We start from the raw sequence: 24,249 nt of genomic DNA, 5'->3' as shown, positions 1-24,249 counted from the left end.
AACCAAATGGCAGGAACAGTTGCACAGAAAACGTGTCACTACTCTTTATAATTAGTAGTTTTTCCACATAATGCATTCAACAGATGATCTGGAAAACAAAAGAAAAGCGGAAGTGTTCCTTCCAGATGCTGTTTGCAGAAAAAATCTTCCCATATTCGAGTATCCGAATAATCCTGAATATTCGCCCCCTCCCCGCCCCCCGTGTGCTTCCAGGAGCCCAAGGTCACACGGGCATTGCGAGATATGCCCAGGTCCTTTAAGGTCACGGACTGCTTACTGTAGAACCCCTCCCCCCAATATATTCTGCTTTTTGTGATGTCCTCGGGGCAGGAAGCGGGCAGGACACCCCCCACGGCGGGGCCAGCAGTACATTTGCACCCCGAAGAGGCCAATTACCATCGCCCCCCACCCCCAGACAAACATTTAAGGCGCAGCTAAAGCGCTAAACTTGGTCCAATCCACTCCCCCTCCCTGGGGCCTTGGTGGGAGGGGGGGGGGGGCGGGGTGTGTGTCTTTCATGGCCCCCACCTTTGAAACAGGAGCGGGACTTCCCTCAGCCATCTCCATGAGAATGTGCTGTTAATGAGGGGGTGCAGCAGGGGGCGCTGTCAGGGCATGCCTCCCTTGACCCAGGAGGGCACGAGCGCCCACTCAAAGCATCTTTACAGATTTTGTGCTGCTCAGTGGCAGGATTGTAAAGCAGCTCAGTGGGTTGGGCGCCTCTGCCCGCCGTAGACTGGTGTGTACCCCGCCTTTCCGCCTCCTCTGGAGCAGCAGAAGAGATCGGGGCGCGTTACTAAGGGGCGCCCAGGTTGTTTCAGGGTCATTGTGCTCGAGTGTTACTCCTAACACTGACATAGCACCTTCTGGCTGCTTCTTGGCGCTTTGGCCGCTAACATCATCAGCCACGGATTTGAATCTTGATCGGGCCAACAAGGTCGCTACACAGAGTGTCATTAAATAAGGAGCTAATTGCACCTATTTTTCACAGCGCTACAGAATGGCGCTAGGGAGTTGGCGCTATACGCCGAGACGCATTCATATCAGGACAATGCCGGGGTTTAGTGGACACCCCACAAGTGACACCGCAGAGAGGGGGCGCGTCAGGGAGGAGGCTTCAGGAGAAACCCAGGGACCGAGAGCAAAATATTCAGCTGGAGAGAAGGGGGGGGGGGGGGCAGCGGAGGGAGGGGGGAGCATTGCTGTGCATTAAGCAGGGCCTCGGGGACGTGCACTGCGCGTGTCAGCGAGTGTTTAACTGGCAGCAGCTGGGGGCGCCCCTCCCCCCAGCCCCGGGGTCTGTGTCGGGATAATCCCGGATTATTGAGGGTGAATGGACCGGTGCAGGGGCTGAACCCGTGGGAAAACCGGGGGGGGGGCAGCAACGGGTGTGTGCGGAACAAGAGGCTCTGTGGAGGCCGGCGGGGCTGGGGTGGAGGCCGGGGCATGCCTGGGGTGCCCTGCTGCCCTGTGCCACCGCCCCCTCCCTACCGCCTGGCATGCCTTAATGCCAGCACCGGTTCTGGGATACTGTGCCCTCCTCTCCTGCACGTTTCCAGGCTCAGTTCTTTTGTAAACTGCCCTGAAAAATATCCCGGGGCTGAGCATTTTAATCAGCATTTCACATACATCATATTAACCCAGTCACGCCCGCCAACCTGCCCCTCAAAGCGGGTCACCCGAGGCCGCGATTTACAAAAGCGGTCAGACTGCTGCAGCAGGCGCAGTAACCCGCGGAGCTATTCCGCCTTCATAAAGCGCTATGTGCTTGGGTTTGGGGGCTCTGTACCTCCGCGATTCTGTGGGCTCTCAGTAACACCTCCTGGGGGGAGGGGAAGGGCATTGACTTGAACCACCTGAGCTACCTTCTGACGTCTGTGCTTCACTGGCTGAAGCCGAAATACAGTAGATTGTAATTTTGGTCTTTATTTAGTCCCAAAATTCATCAATTTAAAACATCACATTATATGCGTTACCTTACTTCCACCAATTCATTTAACAGTCAGTCAAATATCTTTATTCGATTATTAAAAATCATAAAAGAGCGAGCAATACATGAGAACATTTCATCAGGGCACAAGTAATATAGAACAAATTTTTTTTTTTTTTTTTTTAAAAACCCTAAAAACACGTTATACAGAGTAAAATATACATTAATGTTTAAAAAGAGTAAAATCAATAAAATATATAAAAAGTACACATTAATCAGGGACAAGGTGCCTAATTCTAGAGCAATGCTTATTTATACGGGCGCCTGCAACCAAAAAACTAGCAACATGAAATGCTACTTTTAAGTTCGGTAGAAGTTGCAGGAACATCATAGCTGGTTTTACCTGTGTAAACCCCAAATTGCACAGTATAGGCAGCAAGTATTTTTTCCTAATCTCTTTATAATGACCGCAGAACAAGATAAAATGAGTAGTGTCTTGGATGGAAAAATAATCGCAGTCGCATGGTTCAGCATTTTCAGGTCTAATCCACCTTTTAAAATTACCCAGGATGAAGGGAATCAAGTCAAGACGAAATCTTGTTAAAAGGAAACGATGGTATGGTTTATTTACCAAAAAAAGATATGGTTCCATACCTGGAACAGATGTTAACATGCAATGTTTCCTGACCGTGGATTTATTTAACTCTGTGGCTTCCCTCTCCGAGACATAACGATTAGTCAAAAGATTTTTGACTATCTTTATGTCTTCCAGGTTTATCAAGTGTGGGGAGGAAAAAAGTTCGGGTCGGCCAACTAAAGTTAACTGCGTCTGAACATATTTTAGCCATGGAATACTGAGTGCTCTATCCAGGGCTAAACAATCTTTAAGGATGTTATGATTTAAAGTAAGCTCCTGGTTGAGCCAAACTTTCAGCCAACCAATAACTGGGGCTAATTTTAAAATGTCGGTAATATAGCCCAGTCCAAGCTCTGTGTGTATTATATATGTAGAAGTTGATTGGGGGACGGAAAGCAGGGTTCTCAGAAATTTATTTTCTACTTTCTGAATTTTATCATATTCATGATTAGTGTACCCCCAAATAACAGAGCCATACTGAGCAACCGACAAACATTTGGCTTTATAGACCTTTATAATGCTTTCCATGGGACAGGCTCCAAGCTTTTTAGCAAAACCAAGCAACCCAGCAGCCGCTCTTGCTACAGCGTTGCTTTTAGCCAAAAGCTGGGGGCCCCACGTGCCCTTTTCATCAAAGGTCACGCCTAGGTAAGGGAAGGATGGAACTCTCCTAACCTCTTTCCCAGCACAGAAAAATGTTTTGGTCTTTCTTTTCCTGCCTGCGGCTCCTGCTATCATTACGTGGGATTTTTCTACATTTGTTTTCATGTCCAAAGAGGACATGAAATCCCCAAAGGATAAAAGCAGTTTATTTAGTGCTACTCCAGAGCGTGCTAAGAGGACAGCATCATCCGCGTACCGGAGGACAGGTATCTTTATCTCTCCTGCTCGCGGGATGTCAGTATGGGACTCAGCCAGAGCTGCCTCGAGGTCATTTATATAGAGAGTAAAGAGGAGGGGGGCAAGGATACATCCTTGCCTAACCCCCCTCTCTGAGTCAAAGTGACAGGTGCATCTTCCTTCCCTAGTCACTCTGACCGTGGTCTTAAGGTCTCTATGTAGCTCGGCCAGATATCCCACCAGGAGAGCGTCAATGCCCATGGACAAGAGGCCCCCCACAGCTTAGCCCTGTTAACCAGATCAAAAGCTGAGGAGAGGTCCATAAAGGCCATGTACAGAGAGCCCCCCTTGGCAATTACATATTTGTTTATGATCAGTTCTAAATTTAAACACTGATCTATAGTTTCTCTTTTAGCTCTAAAACCATATTGTGCATTTGATAAAGCACCCTTCCCTTCTAAAAGCTGAGTCAGTCTACCTAAGAGGGCTCTTCCCAGAATCTTTACACTAGAATCAATAAGGGAAATTGGCCTATAACTGGCCGGGTCTGTTCTTTGTCCCTTTTTAAAAATCGGTATTATGGTAGACTTCGACCAGCTAATTGGAAAAATAAAATTTCTTGTGGCATTAAAAATGTTAGTTAGAATTTTGGAACTTAGTTCAGGGGCACTCTTAAAAAAGTCTGCGGGAACCCCATCGGGGCCCGGTGCCTTTTTAGAGTGTGTGTCACTGATCGCTTTTTTTACCTCCTCTATACTAAAAGGGGGGATAAGAGCTATTACTTGTGTGGATTGTGTTCCACAACCTGGGATATTATCAGGACAACTATAGATATTACTGAAATGTGTAACCCACTGTTCATCGGGTATGATGCAATCTGCTCTCTGCTTGTCTAAACCCACAAAGAAAGGATGGTTTATTATCGCCCAAAATTTAGTACTATCTCTCTGTGTATCGGGCAACAATAAATCGTTCCAGGCCTCCTTTTTAATCTCAGATTTCCTCGTCCTGATAGCATCATTATATTTTTTTCTTAGTGATGCTATCTGTGCTTTATCTCTTGGTTCATTTTTTAAAGCCTTCAAGAGGATTGAGTGAGCCTTGGAACAATTTGAATCAAACCATTTTGGGCCCCTGCATATGTCGGGCTTTTTCTTTACAGTCAGGTCTAGATTGACCTGACGGCAAATAACATTAAACGCTTCAATCAGGGTATTAACAGAGTTGTTATTATCCACGCAGATTGCAACCTCTCCCTCAACTTTGGACAGGGTATCCTGTCTAAAGGTAATTGGGGTAACTTGGTCCCATTTCAGTCTGCGATTCTGATCTCCCAGGACTAAGTCAGTCGCACATAAAACTTCAGTCTCTCTCTTTCCCAAAACTCCCTGAGATACAATCTCTAAAATCACTGGGTTATGATCACTAAAAACTGAAGTTTCCACCTTGTAATTAGAAACTTCAGACAAAATACTAAACGATAAAAATATATAATCTACAATTGTGCCAGTGTTGTTACCCACGTATGTTGGCGACCTCAAGCATATGTTACTACTTAGGAATTCATAAAGATTGAAATTTGCTAAGAGTGATTCCAGAGCCTCTCCACGTAATGAGTGTTCAAAATGCGGGGTGGGGAGGTAGGGGGGAAAATCCTCATATTCCATGCGGCAGTCCATGTTACATGGGGGAATATTGTAATCTCCCATGAGAATCACATCAAAACCATGAGCACTATTCTCACTGTGGGTAAACAGGAAATCCTCTAGAGTTACCAAGTGCTCGTTCAAGATTTGACTGACAGGTGAATTATAAAAATTAACAAATAAAATAGGCTGTGAGGTTTGTGTAGTTAATTCAACCGCTAAAATATTTGTTGAATTAGTTTTAATCTGTCTTGGCTTCCCTTGAACGTCTAAAGAAATATATGTAGCCAAGCCCCCCTTTGCCCTTCCAGAATTACTAGGTACTGCAGGTACAAAGAAATGGGAAAAGCCGTCTAGTACCAGTCTGTCTGACGTTTCCCATGTTTCTTGGAAGGCAAGAATGTCGTTGGATCTGACCGTCTCCAACCAGTTCTTATTGTTGAATTTAGATCTGATACCAGCAACATTCCAGCTCAAAATTCTGCAGACCCTGTTACCTGTGAGCTTTGAATCTAAAGGCTCAAGAACAGGCAGAAGACCCTCATCGTTAGTGTCTTTTGTGAGAGAGAGTCAATCGTTTTGATCCATGAAGGATAATGGGGCATAGCGGTTAAATAACTGAAGAGGTTCTACGAAAGAATTTTGCTGTGGTAGAAGGGGATAGTGGGCCACTGCATTATGCCTTATATCTTGCCCCCATCTAGGATTAGAGTCCCAGAATCTATCCCACCCTAGCGCAGGAGTCCTTGGATAAGTGACGTTCTGTTACTCCCCGTAAAAAAACTTCAAGGTTAGAGGAACAGCAGTGCCCTGTCTGCGTTGAGGAGGAAATAAATTAGCCAGTATATTAGGAAGGACATCTTGATTTGAGAGACTCACTGCCACGCAGTCCCCCTTAAACTTTTTCGGCCGGTTTCCCAGCCAGGGGATCTGGTTGCTGACTTAATAACATTTGCCAATTGATGTTTGCCCCCTGGGGCTAACCGCATATTACTGGTTAGCCAATGCAGAGCCTTGCTTGTGAGGGAGGTAGGGCTTTCCACTGTTCCCCCTTCCAAGGGAGGAACATTTGCTAACACAAGAACCACAGGTGTGGCCTCGACTAAGAATTGTAGGGGGTCCGTAGACTGAAAAGTTACTGGGGGTAAGCTGACAGGGGGATTATTGTCTGTTGGAATATTAACTAAAAGAGGGCCCTCAATAGTGGTGGTCAATGATGTTAGTGGTTGGGGCAATAGATTCTCAACAGGCAACTGGATCCCTGCACTATCACAGACAGCTTCACTAACCACATTTCCCCCTATATTGTTACTCAGATTTGTAACTATCGTGGTAATGTTTTCTACCCCTCCTGCTACCGTGGTGTGGAGACCACCCAACCTCTTAATCTCTGCTTGCAATTTATCAAGTTTAGATATTAAAGGTTTTACAATGGCATTAATTTTTAGTTCAAGAAAGTCAGCAATCCTTGCAAAAAATGCGTCCTCAAAAGTATGATTTTGTTGATCCTCCATTATGTATACTTGCTTTATCTTTGGGGTAGTAGCCTTTTTCCTTCTTGTCCCCGGGCGTGGACCACCCAACTTAGGAGGATTTTTAGTACATAAACGTCTCGGCCTTGTTGGGTGTGGCGCCGCGGCCAGGGCGACTGACGCTGGAATCTGGGGATCAGGGTTCGATCCCCGGCTCCGGCGGCAGGTTAGCCCAGCACCATGCGACTCTGGGCAATAGCTCGATTAATCTTCCCGACGGCCCCCAGCGCCTAGAGACCCTTACGGGTGATTGTGCGCTTTACAAATGTGGATTATTATTATTATTTAGGTGTCAACTCATCAGGTGAACCTTGTGCATGTCTCTCGTGATCGGAGTCACTGTCAATGTCACTCTCGGCCTGTATATTGGAAATCTCAGAGGCCGGGACTACATTGTCAGGTGCGCTACTTGATCCTTGAAAAATAGAGCCACTAATTATGCTCTCCTGATTGGCTTCTTGTAAAATAGTATCATCAATCAAGATGGATGCAGTCGGGGACAAACAACGAAGGTCTGGGGATAGGCTTAACCCAAGAGAATTTCTCCTGTGCGTGTTTATTTTCCTCACGGTCTGAACAAGGTAATTGTCAAGAGTGTTTTGTGAGGATTCCTTCGATTTCGTAGTCATATTTACAGTGTACTCGCAGCCTTAATAACAAAATAAATGATTTAAAACTAGAGGTCTTACTTGCAAATGAGTCCTGCAGCGTTTCTGGCCCTGCCCCTGCCTCCTCGTGCCGATGAGGGCCGTAGAGGGCCCGCCCTTTGCCCGGGCTTAGCCCCGGGCGTCCCGCGAAGCGGGTTCCTGTGGCGCTTAAGTGCCTCCCTGGCGCCCTCGCGGTGTCACGATGCGCTCCGCCGCGTAGGCTGCCGGGAATTGTGGTCCCGGAGCGGCGGCGCGTGTACTTAGCAGGTAAGTGACTCTCGGCGGTGGCGGCGTACTTCTGGAGTGCCTGGTATGCTGCGGCGTCTGGCAGGTGAGTATGCTGGTAGTTCCCTCATTTAACAGTAATAAGACAATAAATATATTTACACAACAGGTATATTTAGCCGTACGTATGCCCTGCTGACGTCAACGTATTTGACCGCACAGTATCTGATATACGTCACTATAATGTTTCCAAAACAGTACTGGAGCCGATAACACACTGGGGTCTTAAAAGAAAATAAGGTTCAGTTGAAAAGTTTATTATTCACGTTGACAATAAACGCGGGTCGACTTGAAAAAGGAAGCGAAGTACATACATCAGGCACTCCTTAACTGGTGGGGGGCTGTGGAGGGTGTTGGTGGTTGGGGGTGGAGAGTAACCGCACCCTCTTCAGGGATCTGCGTTTGATCTCATGGTCACAGGGCTCTCCCGGCCTTTCATCCTTCCTAGGTCTACAGCACCATGAGGCGGGCGACATCAAACATCTGTACTTCAGCGCCAACACGACCCCAAGAAGTGAACGTGCGCTTTACCAATACACTACAGCAAACACATCTGACCACAGAGCAATCAAGATATTTCACCGCTCTGTAATCAATACATTTAATTCATACATCAATACTTTCACACGATGGCAATAAACACTCCGATCAACACATTACAGCGCTCAGTAACCCATACATTTAACCATAAGGCGCTTAGGGCCAGATGTAGGTAGGGTTTTACCGGTCGGTAACGGCCGAATTCGGCCGTTACCGACCGGTAAAAGGAATTTGAGATGTAGGGGGCAGAATCGGTAATTTTACCGTTCTGTAATTTACCGATCTGTAATTTTACAGAATCTGTAAATATACCGGTCGGTAAATTTACAGAACGGTAAAATTACAGATTCTGTAAAATCGATATGTAGGTGGGACTCTGATGAGTCCCACAAGGCCTAAGAAATCGGTATTTTACCATCAAATTCAATTTGATGGTGAAATACCGATTCAGGTGAGAATGCAAATGTGTGCATGCACACCTGTGCCATATGACAGGCAGACCTGCCCTTAGGGCAGGTATGCCTGCCATATGGCCCCCGAACCTTTTTTGGGGGTGCTAGAGGGTGTCATAGTGACACCCCCTGCACCCTTGCCAAAAATCTGTATTTACCGATCGGTAAATACCGACCTGTAATGCCCCATTCATTCCTATGGGCTTCAAAGCCCATAGGAATGAATGGAGCATTACAGGTCGGTATTTACCGAATCGGTAAATACCGACTTTTAAAGAATCGGTAAATCCACATCTGGATTTACCTACATCTCGGTACATCTATTTTACCGACTCTTAAATACCGAATCGGTAAAATTCGGTATTTAAGTGTCGGTAAAATAGATTTACCTACATCTGGCCCTTAGTGCTTTAATCGCCGACTTTCTGTTTTTCTATCTGACTGGGGCGGGGCCTCGCGGGTCTTGTATTCTTTCCTGGGTGCCGACCCTGACGTCAGAGTCAGGCACGTCTCCCTGCCTTGGAGTCACAGTGGACGTGGTTGGGCGGTGCCCCGGCCTCCTGCCTTGGAAGCTGGCACTTCGCGCCCACTACGGGTCACTTCATTAGCGGTCATCATTGGAAGCAGTTTAATACACCGGGTATCAATACCCCTGATCGGATTGCCTCCTGCTCAGGTCCAATAAGGGGTCATTCACACCTGCCCGCAAGTGAAGATCCCCTTCCCTATCCGTGGACAGACAAACAGACAGACATCTCCCACAGACCCTCACAGCGCCGCCGGTGCGAGTCGCCCACCTTCGTGCAAGTGTGCGTTTCACTAAGACTGTGTTTTAAGTATGACACCAAGAGCACACATGGCGCACACCGACAGAGGTGCCAACAACTGAGATCAGGAGCTTCTGTACCAGAGGCAGCCCTGCTCAGGGTTCACAAACAAAAATACACAGTTTTATCGAGAAATAAAAAAGAAACCGACAAAGAAGAGGCCTACAAGATATATTCGTAAAGAAAAAAAACAGGTGGTCAATAAACAAACGAAATGAATGCAACAAATAAATACAAAAACAAATAGTCAACATAAATCAATATATACGCACAACAATTAACAGAAAGCAAATAATACATGCACAAGCACACAGACAACTAAATAAATACATCCAAAATTAATTCAGAGTTTATGAATAAATGGGTCAGGATGCAGTCGGCCGGGAGAGCCCTTCATCCTTCTGACACCTGCACATTCATTCCTTCCTCTTGCCCCATCACAGCCGGAGCTCCGCCCCCTCAGCTGCCCCCGCAGCGGCTGTATTGTGTTTACTACACCGACCCAGGGCTGGCACACGCCACAGGCCTCAGTCACACCGCAGGGCTCTGCCTGGCCTCAGTCACACCGCAGAGCTCTGCCTGTCCTCAGTCACACCGCAGGGCTCTGCCTGGCCTCAGTCACACCGCAGAGCTCTGCCTGTCCTCAGTCACACCGCAGGGCCCTGCCTGGCCTCAGTCACACCGCAGAGCTCTGCCTCTCCTCAGTTACACCGCAGGACTCTGCCTGGCCTCAGTTACACCGCAGGACCCTGCCTGTCCTCAGTCACACCGCAGGGCTCTGCCTGTCCTCAGTCACACCGCAGGGCTCTGCCTGGCCTCAGTCACACCGCAGGGCTCTGCCTGGCCTCAGTCACACCGCAGGACTCTGCCTGGCCTCAGTCACACCGCAGGGCTCTGCCTGGCCTCAGTCACACCGCAGGACCCTGCCTGTCCTCAGTCACACCGCAGGGCTCTGCCTGTCCTCAGTCACACCGCAGAGCTCTGCCTGGCCTCAGTTACACCGCAGGACTCTGCCTGGCCTCAGTTACACCGCAGGACCCTGCCTGTCCTCAGTCACACCGCAGGGCTCTGCCTGTCCTCAGTCACACCGCAGGGCTCTGCCTGGCCTCAGTCACACCGCAGGGCTCTGCCTGGCCTCAGTCACACCGCAGGACTCTGCCTGGCCTCAGTCACACCGCAGGGTTCTGCCTGGCCTCAGTCACACCGCAGGACCCTGCCTGTCCTCAGTCACACCGCAGGGCTCTGCCTGTCCTCAGTCACACCGCAGGGCTCTGCCTGGCCTCAGTCACACCGCAGGGCCCTGCCTGGCCTCAGTCACACCGCAGTGCTCTGCCTGTCCTCAGTCACACCGCAGGGCTCTGCCTGTCCTCAGTCACACCACAGGGCTCTGCCTGGCCTCAGTCACACCGCAGGACTCTGCCTGGCCTCAGTCACACCGCAGGGCTCTGCCTAGCCTCAGTCACACCGCAGGGCTCTGTTTGGCCTCAGTTACACCGCAGGACCCTGCCTGGCCTCAGTCACACTGCAGGGCTCTGCCTGGCCTCATTTACACCGCAGGGCTCTGCCTGGCCTCAGTCATACCGCAGGGCTGTGCTGTCTGGTCTCAGTTACACCGCAGGACCCTGCCTGGCCTCAGTTACAACGCAGGGCTCTGCCTGGCTCAGTTACACCGCAGGGCTCTGCCTGGCTCAGTTACACCGCAGGACTCTGTCTGTCCTCAGTTATGCCGCAGGACTCTGCCTGTCCTCAGTTACTCCGCAGGACTCTGCCTGTCCTCAGTTACAACGCAGGACTCTGCCTGGCCTCAGTTACACCGCAGGAGCTTTCCTGGCCTCAGTCACACCGGAGGACCCTGCCTGGCCTCAGTTACACCGCAGGGCTCTGCCTGGCTCAGTTACACCGCAGGACCGTGAATGGCCTCAGTTACACTGCAGGACTCTGCCTGTCCTCAGTTACACCGCAGGGCTCTGCCTGTCCTCAGTTACACCGCAGGGCTCTGCCTGTCCTCAGTTACACTGCAGGGCTCTGCCTGGCTCAGTTACACCGCAGGACTCTGCCTGGCCTCAGTTACAACGCAGGGCTCTGCCTGGCCTCAGTTACACCGCAGGGCTCTGCCTGTCCTCAGTTACACCGCAGGGCTCTGCCTGTCCTCAGTTACACCGCAGGACTCTGCCTGTCCTCAGTTATGCCGCAGGGCTCTGCCTGTCCTTAGTTACACCGCAGGGCTCTGCCTGGCCTCAGTCACACCGCAGGACTCTGCCTGGCCTCAGTCACACTGCAGGGCTCTGCCTGGCCTCAGTCACACCGCAGGACCCTGCCTGTCCTCAGTCACACCGCAGGGCTCTGCCTGTCCTCAGTCACACCGCAGGGCCCTGCCTGGCCTCAGTCACACCGCAGTGCTCTGCCTGTCCTCAGTCACACCGCAGGGCTCTGCCTGTCCTCAGTCACACCGCAGGGCTCTGCCTGGCCTCAGTCACACCGCAGGGCTCTGCCTGTCCTCAGTCACACCGCAGGGCTCTGCCTGTCCTAAGTCACACCACAGGGCTCTGCCTGGCCTCATTCACACCACAGGGCTCTGCCTGGCCTCAGGCCTTAATCACACCGCAGGGCTCTGCCTGTCCTCAGTTACACCGCAGGACCCTGCCTGTCCTCAGTCACACCGCAGGGCTCTGCCTGTCCTCAGTCACCCCGCAGGGCTCTGCCTGGCCTCAGGCCTTAATCACACCGCAGGGCTCTGCCTGGCCTCAGGCCTTAATCACACCGCAGGGCTCTGCCTGTCCTCAGTTACACCGCAGGACCCTGCCTGTCCTCAGTCACACCGCAGGGCTCTGCCTGTCCTCAGTCACACCGCAGGGCTCTGCCTGTCCTCAGTCACACCGCAGGGCTCTGCCTGGCCTCAGTCACACCGCAGGGCTCTGCCTGGCCTCAGTCACACCGGAGGACCCTGCCTGGCCTCAGGTACACCGCAGGACCCTGCCTGTCATCAGTCACACCGCAGGGCTCTGCCTGGCCTCAGTCACACCGCAGGGCTCTGCCTGGCCTCAGTCACACCGCAGGGCTCTGCCTGGCCTCAGTCAAACCGCAGGGCTCTGCCTGTCCTCAGTCACACCGCAGGGCTCTGCCTGTCCTCAGTCACACCACAGGGCTCTGCCTGGCCTCAGTCACACCGCAGGGCTCTGCCTGGCCTCAGTCACACCGCAGGGCTCTGCCTGGCCTCAGTCACACCGCAGGACTCTGCCTGGCCTCAGTCACACCTCAGGGCTCTGCCTGGCCTCAGTCACACCGCAGGGCTCTGCCTGGCCTCAGTTACACCGCAGGACCCTGCCTGGCCTCAGTCACACCGCAGGGCTCTGCCTGGCCTCATTTACACCGCAGGGCTCTGCCTGGCCTCAGTCATACCGCAGGGCTGTGCTGTCTGGTCTCAGTTACACCGCAGGACCCTGCCTGGCCTCAGTTACACCGCAGGACCCTGCCTGGCCTCAGTTACAACGCAGGGCTCCGCCTGGCCTCAGTTACAACGCAGGGCTCTGCCTGGCCTCAGTTACACCGCAGGGCTCTGCCTGGCCTCAGTTACAACGCAGGGCTCTGCCTGGCTCAGTTACACCGCAGGACCGTGAATGGCCTCAGTTACACCGCAGGGCTCTGCCTGGCTCAGTTACACCGCAGGACTCTGCCTGTCCTCAGTTATGCCACAGGACTCTGCCTGTCCTCAGTTACTCCGCAGGACTCTGCATGTCCTCAGTTACAACGCAGGACTCTGCCTGGCCTCAGTTACACCGCAGGAGCTTTCCTGGCCTCAGTCACACCGGAGGACCCTGCCTGGCCTCAGTTACACCGCAGGGCTCTGCCTGGCTCAGTTACACTGCAGGACCGTGAATGGCCTCAGTTACACCGCAGGACTCTGCCTGTCCTCAGTTACACCGCAGGGCTCTGCCTGTCCTCAGTTACACCGCAGGGCTCTGCCTGTCCTCAGTTACACCGCAGGGCTCTGTCTGGCTCAGTTACACCGCAGGACTCTGCCTGGCCTCAGTTACAACGCAGGGCTCTGCCTGGCCTCAGTTACACCGCAGGACTCTGCCTGTCCTCAGTTACACCGCAGGACTCTGCCTGTCCTCAGTTATGCCGCAGGGCTCTGCCTGTCCTCAGTTACACCGCAGGACTCTGCCTGTCCTCAGTTACAACGCAGGACTCTGCCTGTCCTCAGTTACACCGCAGGGCTCTGCCTGGCTCAGTTACACCGCAGGACTCTGCCTGTCCTCAGTTACACCGCAGGACTCTGCCTGTCCTCAGTTACACCGCAGGACCGTGAATGGCCTCAGTTACACAGCAGGACTCTGCCTGTCCTCAGTTAAAACGCATGGCTCTGCCTGACCTCAGTTACACCGCAGGACTCTGCCTGTCCTCAGTTACACCGCAGGGCTCTGCCTGGCTCAGTTACACCGCAGGACTCTGCCTGTCCCCAGTTACAGCGCAGGGCTCTGCCTGGCTCAGTTACACCACAGGACCGTGAATGGCCTCAGTTACACCGCAGGGCTCTGCCTGGCTCAGTTACACCGCAGGACTCTGCCTGTCCTCAGTTATGCCACAGGACTCTGCCTGTCCTCAGTTACTCCGCAGGACTCTGCCTGTCCTCAGTTACAACGCAGGACTCTGCCTGGCCTCAGTTACACCGCAGGAGCTTTCCTGGCCTCAGTCACACCGGAGGACCCTGCCTGGCCTCAGTTACACCGCAGGGCTCTGCCTGGCTCAGTTACACCGCAGGACCGTGAATGGCCTCAGTTACACCGCAGGACTCTGCCTGTCCTCAGTTACACCGCAGGGCTCTGCCTGTCCTCAGTTACACCGCAGGGCTCTGCCTGTCCTCAGTTACACCGCAGGGCTCTGCCTGGCTCAGTTACACCGCAGGACTCTGCCTGGCCTCAGTTACAACGCAGGGCTCTGCCTGGCCTCAGTTACACCGCAGGACTCTGCCTGTCCTCAGTTACACCGCAGGACTCTGCCTGTCCTCAGTTATGCCGCAGGGCTCTGCCTGTCCTCAGTTACACCGCAGGACTCTGCCTGTCCTCAGTTACAACGCAGGACTCTGCCTGTCCTCAGTTACACCGCAGGGCTCTGCCTGGCTCAGTTACACCGCAGGACTCTGCCTGTCCTCAGTTACACCGCAGGACTCTGCCTGTCCTCAGTTACACCGCAGGACCGTGAATGGCCTCAGTTACACAGCAGGACTCTGCCTGTCCTCAGTTACACCGCAGGGCTCTGCCTGGCTCAGTTACACCGCAGGGCTCTTCCTGTCCACAGTTAAAACGCATGGCTCTGCCTGACCTCAGTTACACCGCAGGACTCTGCCTGTCCTCAGTTACACCGCAGGGCTCTGCCTGGCTCAGTTACACCGCAGGACTCTGCCTGTCCCCAGTTACAGCGCAGGGCTCTGCCTGGCTCAGTTACACCACAGGACTCTGCCTGTTGAAGTATTGAAATTCTGAACCTTGGTATAAAAGTCGTCGTATCATGGCGATTTTGGTATCAGCAGACCGAATATGGCGAGTGCTAGATGTGTGGGTATTTTCGTCCTATTCGAGTGACGAGATCACCATGAAATCAGGGAGTCTGTTCTGAACCCTTGGGTTCCATCTTGCTTACGGCAGCCATTTTGTGGTTGCCCTCACATAGGCCGGTGACAGTGGCCGAACGAGTCTCCAAACACACGTACACTTTAGCTGTCTTCTGAATGACCTGAGCGATCGACCCTCTTGCCCGAAGCCAAACTTGTTAAACCAGTCCCTTTCCCGGTAGCTGATCAAGATTACGGATCGAGACACAAAACACCATCAAACCTTTTATTGCGCATAACTATGTCTTATCTTGCTCACACCTGTCTCTGCTCCTTTCTTTATGATCCGTTTACGATGGGGATGTGCTCGTTTTTATGGTGGGTTCGATCGACCTGTCTGATGAAGAATGTTGGGTTTGACCAATAACTGGTTATGGGCTGGACAAACTGAAAAATGGGCTTTTCATCATGATCCTGCCTTTTTCTTTCTGTTAAAACATGTGAGTGGTCAACTGTAAATTAGGAATATTTGCCTGAAGCATCATTTTTGGTATAAAAAGGGACAACTGGTTTTGTAAAGAGAGCAGTCTCCTGAGAACATACACCGTGTTGTACTTCTAGGATCTCTGTTACAGGCTGCAGCCAATAAAATTGATCTTTTACGTCACCAAGAATCACCCGTGTCTCTGTACTCTAAGACAGGTGGACCCGGAGACTAGGGCGTTTCCCCTGGTGCCGCTGGGTCTTAAATAAACCGGTTCTTCATTTGGCGCCCAACGTAGGGCGACTTCAGCGGTACCGGTCCAAGCCTGAGGTTCGTGAGGAGCTTTGTGTGAAAATTCTGGAGGAAGGCCAACCACTTCATCGACCCCTGTATGTCGTCGTGGTCCGAAAGTCTTTGCTGCGAGGTTCCCCGCTTTCCAACGGCTACGAAGGACTGCTGCCCTGACTGTCGCCCTGTCTTGGAGCCTTCGATGATTTGTAAAGCGAGACGATAGACGGGTCTCCTGGTGCCGACATCGATACCTCAGTTAAGTATGAGTGGAGCGTCTCCCAGTCCTTAGTTTAATTTTTGGGTATCTCCTGGGATCTTTGAGTTGGAACTCGTGATCTTTGATTTGGGACTTGCAAGTACCAAAGCAGAGGGACTTGTGTATTCACAAGACTATCGTATTCGATATTCCCTTGAAGTTTGAAGCTAGACTAGTGAGCGAAGATGCCTGGTCTTAGCAGACTTGGAAGAACATTTTGTTGTGGTCGAAATAGGGATTCCCGATTGGAGGACTCGTGTCCGGTTCCTCCGATTGGAACTCCAACCTATGAGCTCTATGTGAAACATGGCGTGGGCCCCATCACATATAACGGAGTATGGATTCGTTACACGGAAAAAGGACGGTGCCCTACAATGGCCCCAATATGGTAGTTTTGACACGGAAATTTTAGACAATCTAGAGGTTAGATTTTTTAAGAAGAAAGCCCGGCCGGCGATGTTTGACTCTTTCCGCCTATGGCGAAAGGAAGCCAAACAGCAAGAAATTAAATTAGCAAAGAAAAATAAAAGAGAAAGGGGTATCTCGATAATGCAAGCTGCAATGCAGTATAAAGATAACGAAGAAGAACAAGCGAGTGAGCAGTTGCACAGGCAACGTAAAATGGCGATCGATAAATGCTATCCAGTTTTGCCGCTTCCTCAGCAAGATGCAGTGAAGGAGCTTGAAAAAGACCCTTTAATGTCACATTTGTTGAGCTCGCCACCCCCTTATGCGCAGAGTGCTACAACACCTCCGCAACCTTTAGTTGCGCAGCAACCTCTGGCTGCTTTGCCTCTTGCTATTGCACAGCCGCCAGCTCCTCTTCAGTTGGCTCCTACTCCTCTGGCGCAACCTTCTCAAGGGCCGCCGACTTTGCTACCTGCTCCGTCTTTACTTCCTACGACTTTTTCGCCTGTTCTCGCTGCCCCTTCTGCTACTGCTCCTACATTGGCTCTTACTCAGTCCGCTCTATATCCTGTTCTATCAACTTCTCCTTCTGTCCGACAGAGAATGACGGATACTGTTAGTAGTCTCTTTTCTCCTTTCTTTGGGTCATTGAGCACGACACCCAATTCAGAGCGCAAACAGTTGCGTAGCCAACTGCCTGATTCTAGAGAGAAGGGAGTATTGGATCATTTGGCGCGTAAATGGGTTACTGACCCTACAAGATATGATGTAGAGTCTGTTATGGATGTCTTCCGCCAATGGGAAGCACCGAAACAGAGGTACGTTTTTGACAGAATGTGTGATTTTCTTTATGAAGAATTGGAAGATGGTGATCGGGGACAAACTCCGCCTGAGTTGTGCCGTGTACGGTTCGAGTTTGCAAAAGGCACGATTGTGGGTCCCGACGTTGAAAGAGCGGTAGCGACGCTACTCTCGTTTAGGAACGAGTTTCCTTCTCAGTCCTTTTTTGAGCCTGATCCTTCTGTTAGAAGAAAAGTGCGACAATATCCAATGAGAGAGGTTCCTCCGGTATGGAAGGAAGAAGTACCTGCTGGTGCAAATAATAACCCCCCAGCTGGGCCAGCACATTTTCAACGTGTTTGGGTACATGTTCCGTGGAAGCAAGCTGAAGTTTTGGCTCTTAAGCAGACTTTGCCTGACCCCCGTGAAAATCCCACAGGGTACTATAAGGAATTATCACAGATTGCAGACTTGTGCGTTATGAATCTAGCCGATATAGACATGTTGTTTGGAAATGTGGTTCCACAACCTTTATGGGGTTTGATTCGGCACACGGACCATGCGCAGGAGTTAGGTGATACCTGGGTCAATATTAGTGCTGCGGATGCACGACAAGTTGGTGGTGCTAAACCGGAGCCTGTAGTTGCAGAACTTCCTGGTAGGATCATTACTTACATGAAGACTTTAATGCCTGCTATGCGAGTAAACTGGGACAAATTGTCTGCATGTAAGCAAAAGAAAGATGAAACTGTGTCCGATTTCTTCACTAGGTTTGAAGAAACATTTATTGACCAAAGTGGTCAAGACATGAGTACTGAAGGTGGTCAACGGTTGTTTGTTGATAAGTTCGTGCATAATTTGCTTCCCGAGTTATGTACCAAGTTGAAGGATTCCGAGAGTTTGTGGGCTGTTTCCTCATCGGTACAGATATTGGCTACTGCAAAATACTATGAAAATAGGGATAAGGATGAGAAGGATAGGGCAGACAAAAAGACTAAAGAGCTAAAGACGAAGATTCTTTTACAGCAAGCATATCTGCCCCGTAGTAACCAGTGTGATTATCAGCAGCCTCTGCAGTTTCAGAGAAACTCGCAAAGGTTCGAGCCTTCTCAGCCGCGTTTTCCTGTAGGCCCTAATCAGTGTGCATATTGCAAAGAAGAGGGCCATTTTAAGAGTAGTTGCCCTGTTTTGTCGCAGCGTATGAATGGTGTTACTAGAGTAAGAGGTCGGAATGTTCCACAAGCTCCTAGAGGTAGAGGACGTGGAGGGTTCCCCCAGAACGCACGTCCCTTTCCTCCACAAAATTCAATGAATAGTTTTGATCAGCAGAATCACACGTCTGGTAGGACGACTCAGTGCTATGCTGACGACTACTATGTCGAAGGTGGGAATATGGAAGGTACTGATTACTAGGACAGCCATAGACAAAGAGAGGGAGTCGTTTCAGTTCCAGTAGATCAGAGTGGACCTTATGTTGAGGTGATTACATCAGGTGTGTCGGAGCCTTTTCTGTTGGATGCTGGTGCTACAAAGAGTTCTATTATGCACTCTAAACTCCCTGGCGCACCTTTGTCTGGCGAGATGAATGTTTCAGTAGGTTTTTCTGGCGCCCCGGTTAGGAACCCGATTTCTAGTCCTATATCTCGTTCTGTTGGACCTTGCGAATTCGAAGCACCCCTTATTCTGACGACAGGTTGTGGTCAGAACTTGTTGGGACTGGTTCTGTTGAAAAGATTGTACGCGACACTGTATTGCTCTCCTTCGGGAGTACAACTTACATTAGGTAAGAAAGTGGTCTCCCCGATGTATTTGTCAAAGGATAGACTTCCCACAGAATTGTCTTCTCTTCCTGATATTCTTTGGGCTACTGGTCCTAATGATGTGGGTCTGTTGGAGATACCGCCATATGTTGTGACGTTGAAAGCAAATGTTAAAATGCCACGTATTCCCCAATACAAGATCTCTAGTGAAGGTGAAAGAGCGTTGCTAGCGATCATACATGACCTGATTGAGAGAGATGTAATTGAAGAAACGAGAGGTAATGTGTGCAATAGTCCTGTTTTGCCTGTTCTAAAAAGGACTGATTCCTCGCAACCACCTGTATATAGGTTCGTGATCGATCTTCGCGAGGTGAATAAGATTGTAGTCCCGCAATTTCCTGTTGTTCCAGACATTACTGCCTTACTGACCATGATTCCAGCTTCAGCCACTTGGTTTTCGGTGATTGATTTGAAGAATGCTTTCTTCAGCATCCCGATTGCCGAGGAGAGTAGGGATATCTTTGGCTTCTCTTTAGGAGGCCGAAGCTTCCGGTTTAAGAGAGCTCCTCAAGGCTATTGCGAGAGTCCTTCTATCTATAGTCAGGCTTTAAAAACACAGCTTGACACGATTGCTTTACCGAATGGTGCTGCTCTTCTCCAGTACGTTGACGATTTATTAGTCGCTGCCGATATTGAGGAGATTTGTAAAGAAGCTACCTTGCTGTTGTTGCGTTATTTGTCTGATTTCCATCACAAAGTGTCTCTTTCGAAGTTGCAGTATTGTCGACAAGAAGTGACCTACTTAGGTTATCTCTTATCGAAGGAGGGAAGAAGACTGACTCCAGAACGAATTCAAGCAATTGCGAAAATGAGTGTGCCTACTACACAAAGAGAAGTGCGTGCTTTCTTGGGTATTACGTCATATTGCAGACAATGGATACCGAATTTGTCTTTGCTGGCCAAACCTCTGGTGGCATTGACTTGTAAAGATACACCGAATCCCCTCCTGTGGTCTGACGACTGTCAGAAAAGTTTTTCTGAATTGCGTGATGCATTGTGTTCGGCTCCTGTGTTGGGTACTCCCGACTACAGTAAGCCTTTTACGCTTTATGTCCACGAGAGAGAGGGATGCGCGTTGTCAGTGTTGACACAGTCTTTTGGGGACAAGCAACGTCCATGCGCGTATTTTTCGTCGACCTTGGATCCGGTAGCTAGAGCGTTGCCGAGTTGTTTGAGAGCCACAGCGGCAGCAGCTGTTTCTATTCGACAGTCTGCTGGGTTAGTGGTGAATAATGTGCTGATTGTAATGGTTCCACATGCAGTGGATACCTTGTTAAATAAGACTAAGACACAGCACTTAACTAGTGCTCGATTGTCCGGTTATGAGTTGACACTTTTAGCGAGTCATGTGCACATAAAGAGATGCAATACATTGAATCCAGCTACGTTGTTGCAGATTGTAGCAGAGACAGATGTTTCTGAACAGCATGATTGCTTTCTCAGGACAGAGGAGGAAACGAAAGGAAGAGTGGATCTTAGGGACACTCCTCTTGAGAAGTATGATGGTACCTTATGGGTGGATGGTTCATGCTTCAAGCTTCCAAATGGTGATACGACTGCGGCATATGCTGTCACGACTTTACAGACGATTGTTGAAGCTGCACGTATCCCACATAATTCAGCTCAAGCAGCCGAGTTGATTGCACTTACGAGAGCGTGTGTGTTATCGAAAGGAAAGAAAGTGACCATATATACTGACAGCCAGTATGCGTTTGGTGTAGCTCATAGTTTTGGACGATTGTGGAAGGAACGTGGGTTCCTCACTTCTCATGGAACCAAAATTCAGCATGGTCAGTTGGTGAATGAGCTTCTTGAATCACTTACCTTGCCGTTGCAAGTTGCGATTGTGAAATGCAGTGCACATAAGAAGGTTACTGACGACGTTGGTCGCGGTAATGCGTTTGCTGACGAAGTTGCGAAAGAAACAGCGAGGGATGTGATGAGTCAAATGTATGTTGCGGGCCCTGCAAGATGGATTGGTGGCGTTGGAATGTGTGAAGATACAATAGAGAGTGTGAAGTCTATCCAAGCTGAAGCTACAGAGAAAGAGTTGAGTGTGTGGAGAGAGAGTACAGGTAAATTAGACACGAATGGTTGCTGGGTTGAGTTGTCAGAGCACCAGCGATGGTTGTTACCCGATGCGTACGTGCTTGCAGTGGTTACAATGGCGCATGGAATGGCTCATATCAGTGTGAAAGGGATCTGTAAGTTGTTGGCTCCAGTATGGCAAAATACTGGAATTCCTAAGTGTGCAGAGAATGTGGTCAAGAATTGCATGGTTTGCCTGAAATATAATCCTGGCAAGGGAACTCCAACTCCAGCTGGTCATTTTGCGCCTCCGACGTATCCGTTCAAGGTTTTGCAGCTAGATTTCATCCACATGGAGAGATGCAACAACCTAAAATACGTACTTGTGGTTGTTTGTGCCTTCTCAAGATGGGTAGAAGCATACCCCCTAAGAGATAATACTTCCTTGTCCACAGCTAAAGCACTTGTCAAGGAGTTTTTCCCTAGGTATGGTTTGCCGAGAGTGGTCTGGAGTGATAATGGGAGTGAATTTGTGGGTCAAGTGATGAAGAGAGTGTGTGAAGGGTTAGGAATCCGCCACAAATTCCACGCTGCAAATCACCCCCAATCAGCTGGTCTAGTGGAGTGCTATAACGGCACCCTCAAATTGAAGTTGGCCAAGATACAAGCGAGCTCTGGTCTTAAATGGCCTGATGCTTTGCCATTAGCACTCTTGTCGACTAGGATGACTGTGCATTCACGAGTGGGACTTAGTCCATATGAAATAATTTTTGGTCGCCCGGCAAACATATGGGGAGTACCGAGGCCGACGAAATTTAGCGAGATTGAACACCCTGTACTGCTGGACTATCTGCATGATTTGACGGCTAAATTGCGTGTCTTACAGCAACAGGTTCATGATACACTGCCTCAGGCTTCTGAAGATCCAGGGCATGCAATCGATCCCGGATCGTGGGTGCTGATCAAGAACTTTCAACGGACAAAGAACGATCAGCCCCGCTGGACCGGTCCATACTTGGTGCTTTTATCTACGAGAACTGCAGTACGAGTGCAAGGGAAGAAAAACTGGATCCAGGGCGTACACTGTAAGAGGGTTCCTCTGCCTCTACCGTACGACCGGTGGGTCAAGGAGGGCATTCCTGATTCTGAGACCGAAACTGTGCCTCGTTTTCTGCCTTTTAGCGATGCACGTTTAATTGGGACAAGTTCTGAGCGTGAAAGTGACGATCTTTTGCAAGAAGCCGTGCCACCATCAGTGCGGCTGGACACTACAGAACCTGAACTCTTATTCTGCGATCACACAACGCCCAGCAAAAACCGTTATAATTTGCGACCAAGAGTCATGGGACTAATAAAATAAAAATCTTTTTTCTTTACTATTTTTGAAAGATCAGCTCTCCCATCTGAGAAACTGTTTTGACCGATTTTTGTTTTTTGAACCGCCATCCGGGTTCAGCTGTAGGGTCGCGGCGCGAAGTCTTTGGAGTGCAAGCCGAAGACACAAGGTCGACGGTTCTGGTTGGTCCTAGGGCGTTCCCTGGACTGACAGACGCATTCCTTAGCACGGAACACCCTACCTCCGTGAGCAGCAAGGTTAGAGGATGGAGTTTTTCGAGATGGAGAGACCTGTTGAAGAAACAAACTTTAGAGCCAAAATATGTGAAATAATGAGTAGAAAATGTTTTTTAATATTGTGCGTTTTCATGTTGCTTAGCTTAATGATGTTTTTAATGGGATACGTTATATTCTCTTTTCAAGTAACGTTTGCATCCACTACACAACCCATACCTTCTTCTACTGTTCCTTCGCATTCTTTTCATCCTCTGCCTGAACATGAGACCGTTAGAAGATTGGAGTTTGTTAATAGCTCTTTCGTTCAGCTTCTGCACCGACACCAATTAGTAATGAACACGACTAACTGTTGGGTGTGTGGTCTTATGCCTCATACTACTGATAAAGGTATTCCTTATCTAGTCCTGCCATTTAGCTACAATGGTTCTGTATGGGCGTACCGAACGATGTTCATCTACGCTCGCGAAGTCCACCCCATACGTTCTGTGAAGGATAATCCAAAGAATAGTGCTCTAGTTAAGGGAATAGTCGATATGATTAAAGGAGCTAGTTCCTATGAGACTATCCCGAGAGATGAGACACTAGCGTATATTGGATGGAACGTGACCGGATATGGAGCTAGTCTGAGTAAGAACCAGCAAACGAAAAGATCCTCTCCGATTTGGATTGTACCCCATCAGGGTCATCTTTGTCTGCAAGGTAATGGCAAGCATCCGAGAGCTCAGTTAGGGAGTAGTATCTGCACTGAGACGTATGTTTTTTCGTCCCAGACTTCCCCATCGTTCCTAGCAGCTAAGGGTACCTATTTCATCTGTTATGATAGAGCATACACATGGCTGCCCCCTGATTTCTCGGGCACATGTTTTGTCTCATTCCTGTTGCCTCTCACCTACACAGCCGCGGCAGATTACCACAAGACAAGAGTAGTCAGAGGTGTCTTCATTCAGGAAGATACTGCAGGACAAGAATTGGGAGATTTCTTGAAGGTTTTTCTGCCGTTTTGGGGACCTATGGTGAACAGCAGGAACATACGACAACTGATGAGAGTGGTGGAGTCCACCGTAGTTGAAACTGCCGGTGCCCTTAGTAACTTGACTGCTGAGCTCCAGTCGGATCGTCTTATGACTCTCCAGAACAGAGTTGCGTTAGATGTCATACTTGCAGATCGAGGTGGGGTATGTAAAGTGATCCAATCAAGTTGCTGTGTTTTCATTCCAGACAATGCTCCGACAGTGTACCAGGCCATTTCCAAACTGCATAAAATCTCCGAATCTATACACGTGGATAAAGGAGATTGGTCGTTGATGGGATGGTTCTGGGAACTGTTATCCACGTGGGGATGGAAGACTCTGATGGTAATTGGGGTGATCTTAGCCATCCTTTTCCTGCTCTGTCTTTGTGTACAGTGTACCCCTGCTATATGTGGTCTCTGTGCTACATCATGTGTAAGGAAACCCCTATCAAGAGACGTGCTAAGTAATAGGATGATGCTACAGCAACATCTTGATGATCTGATGAGTATAGACCTGGACTCAGACTGACATGGGTTTAGGTTATTGCCTATGTAAGGGCAAAAGGAGGGTCTGAGGTATTGAAATTCTGAAACTTGTTATAAAAGTCGTCGTATCATGACGATTTTGGTATCAGCAGACCGAATATGGCGAGTGCTAGATGTGTGGGTATTTTCGTCCTATTCGAGTGACGAGATCACCATGAAATCAGG

The sequence above is a fragment of the Lissotriton helveticus genome, chromosome 4_2 (assembly GCF_964261635.1).
Source record: "Lissotriton helveticus chromosome 4_2, aLisHel1.1, whole genome shotgun sequence".
Classification (NCBI taxonomy): Eukaryota; Metazoa; Chordata; class Amphibia; order Caudata; family Salamandridae; genus Lissotriton; species Lissotriton helveticus.
This window is presented reverse-complemented; position numbering follows the sequence as displayed.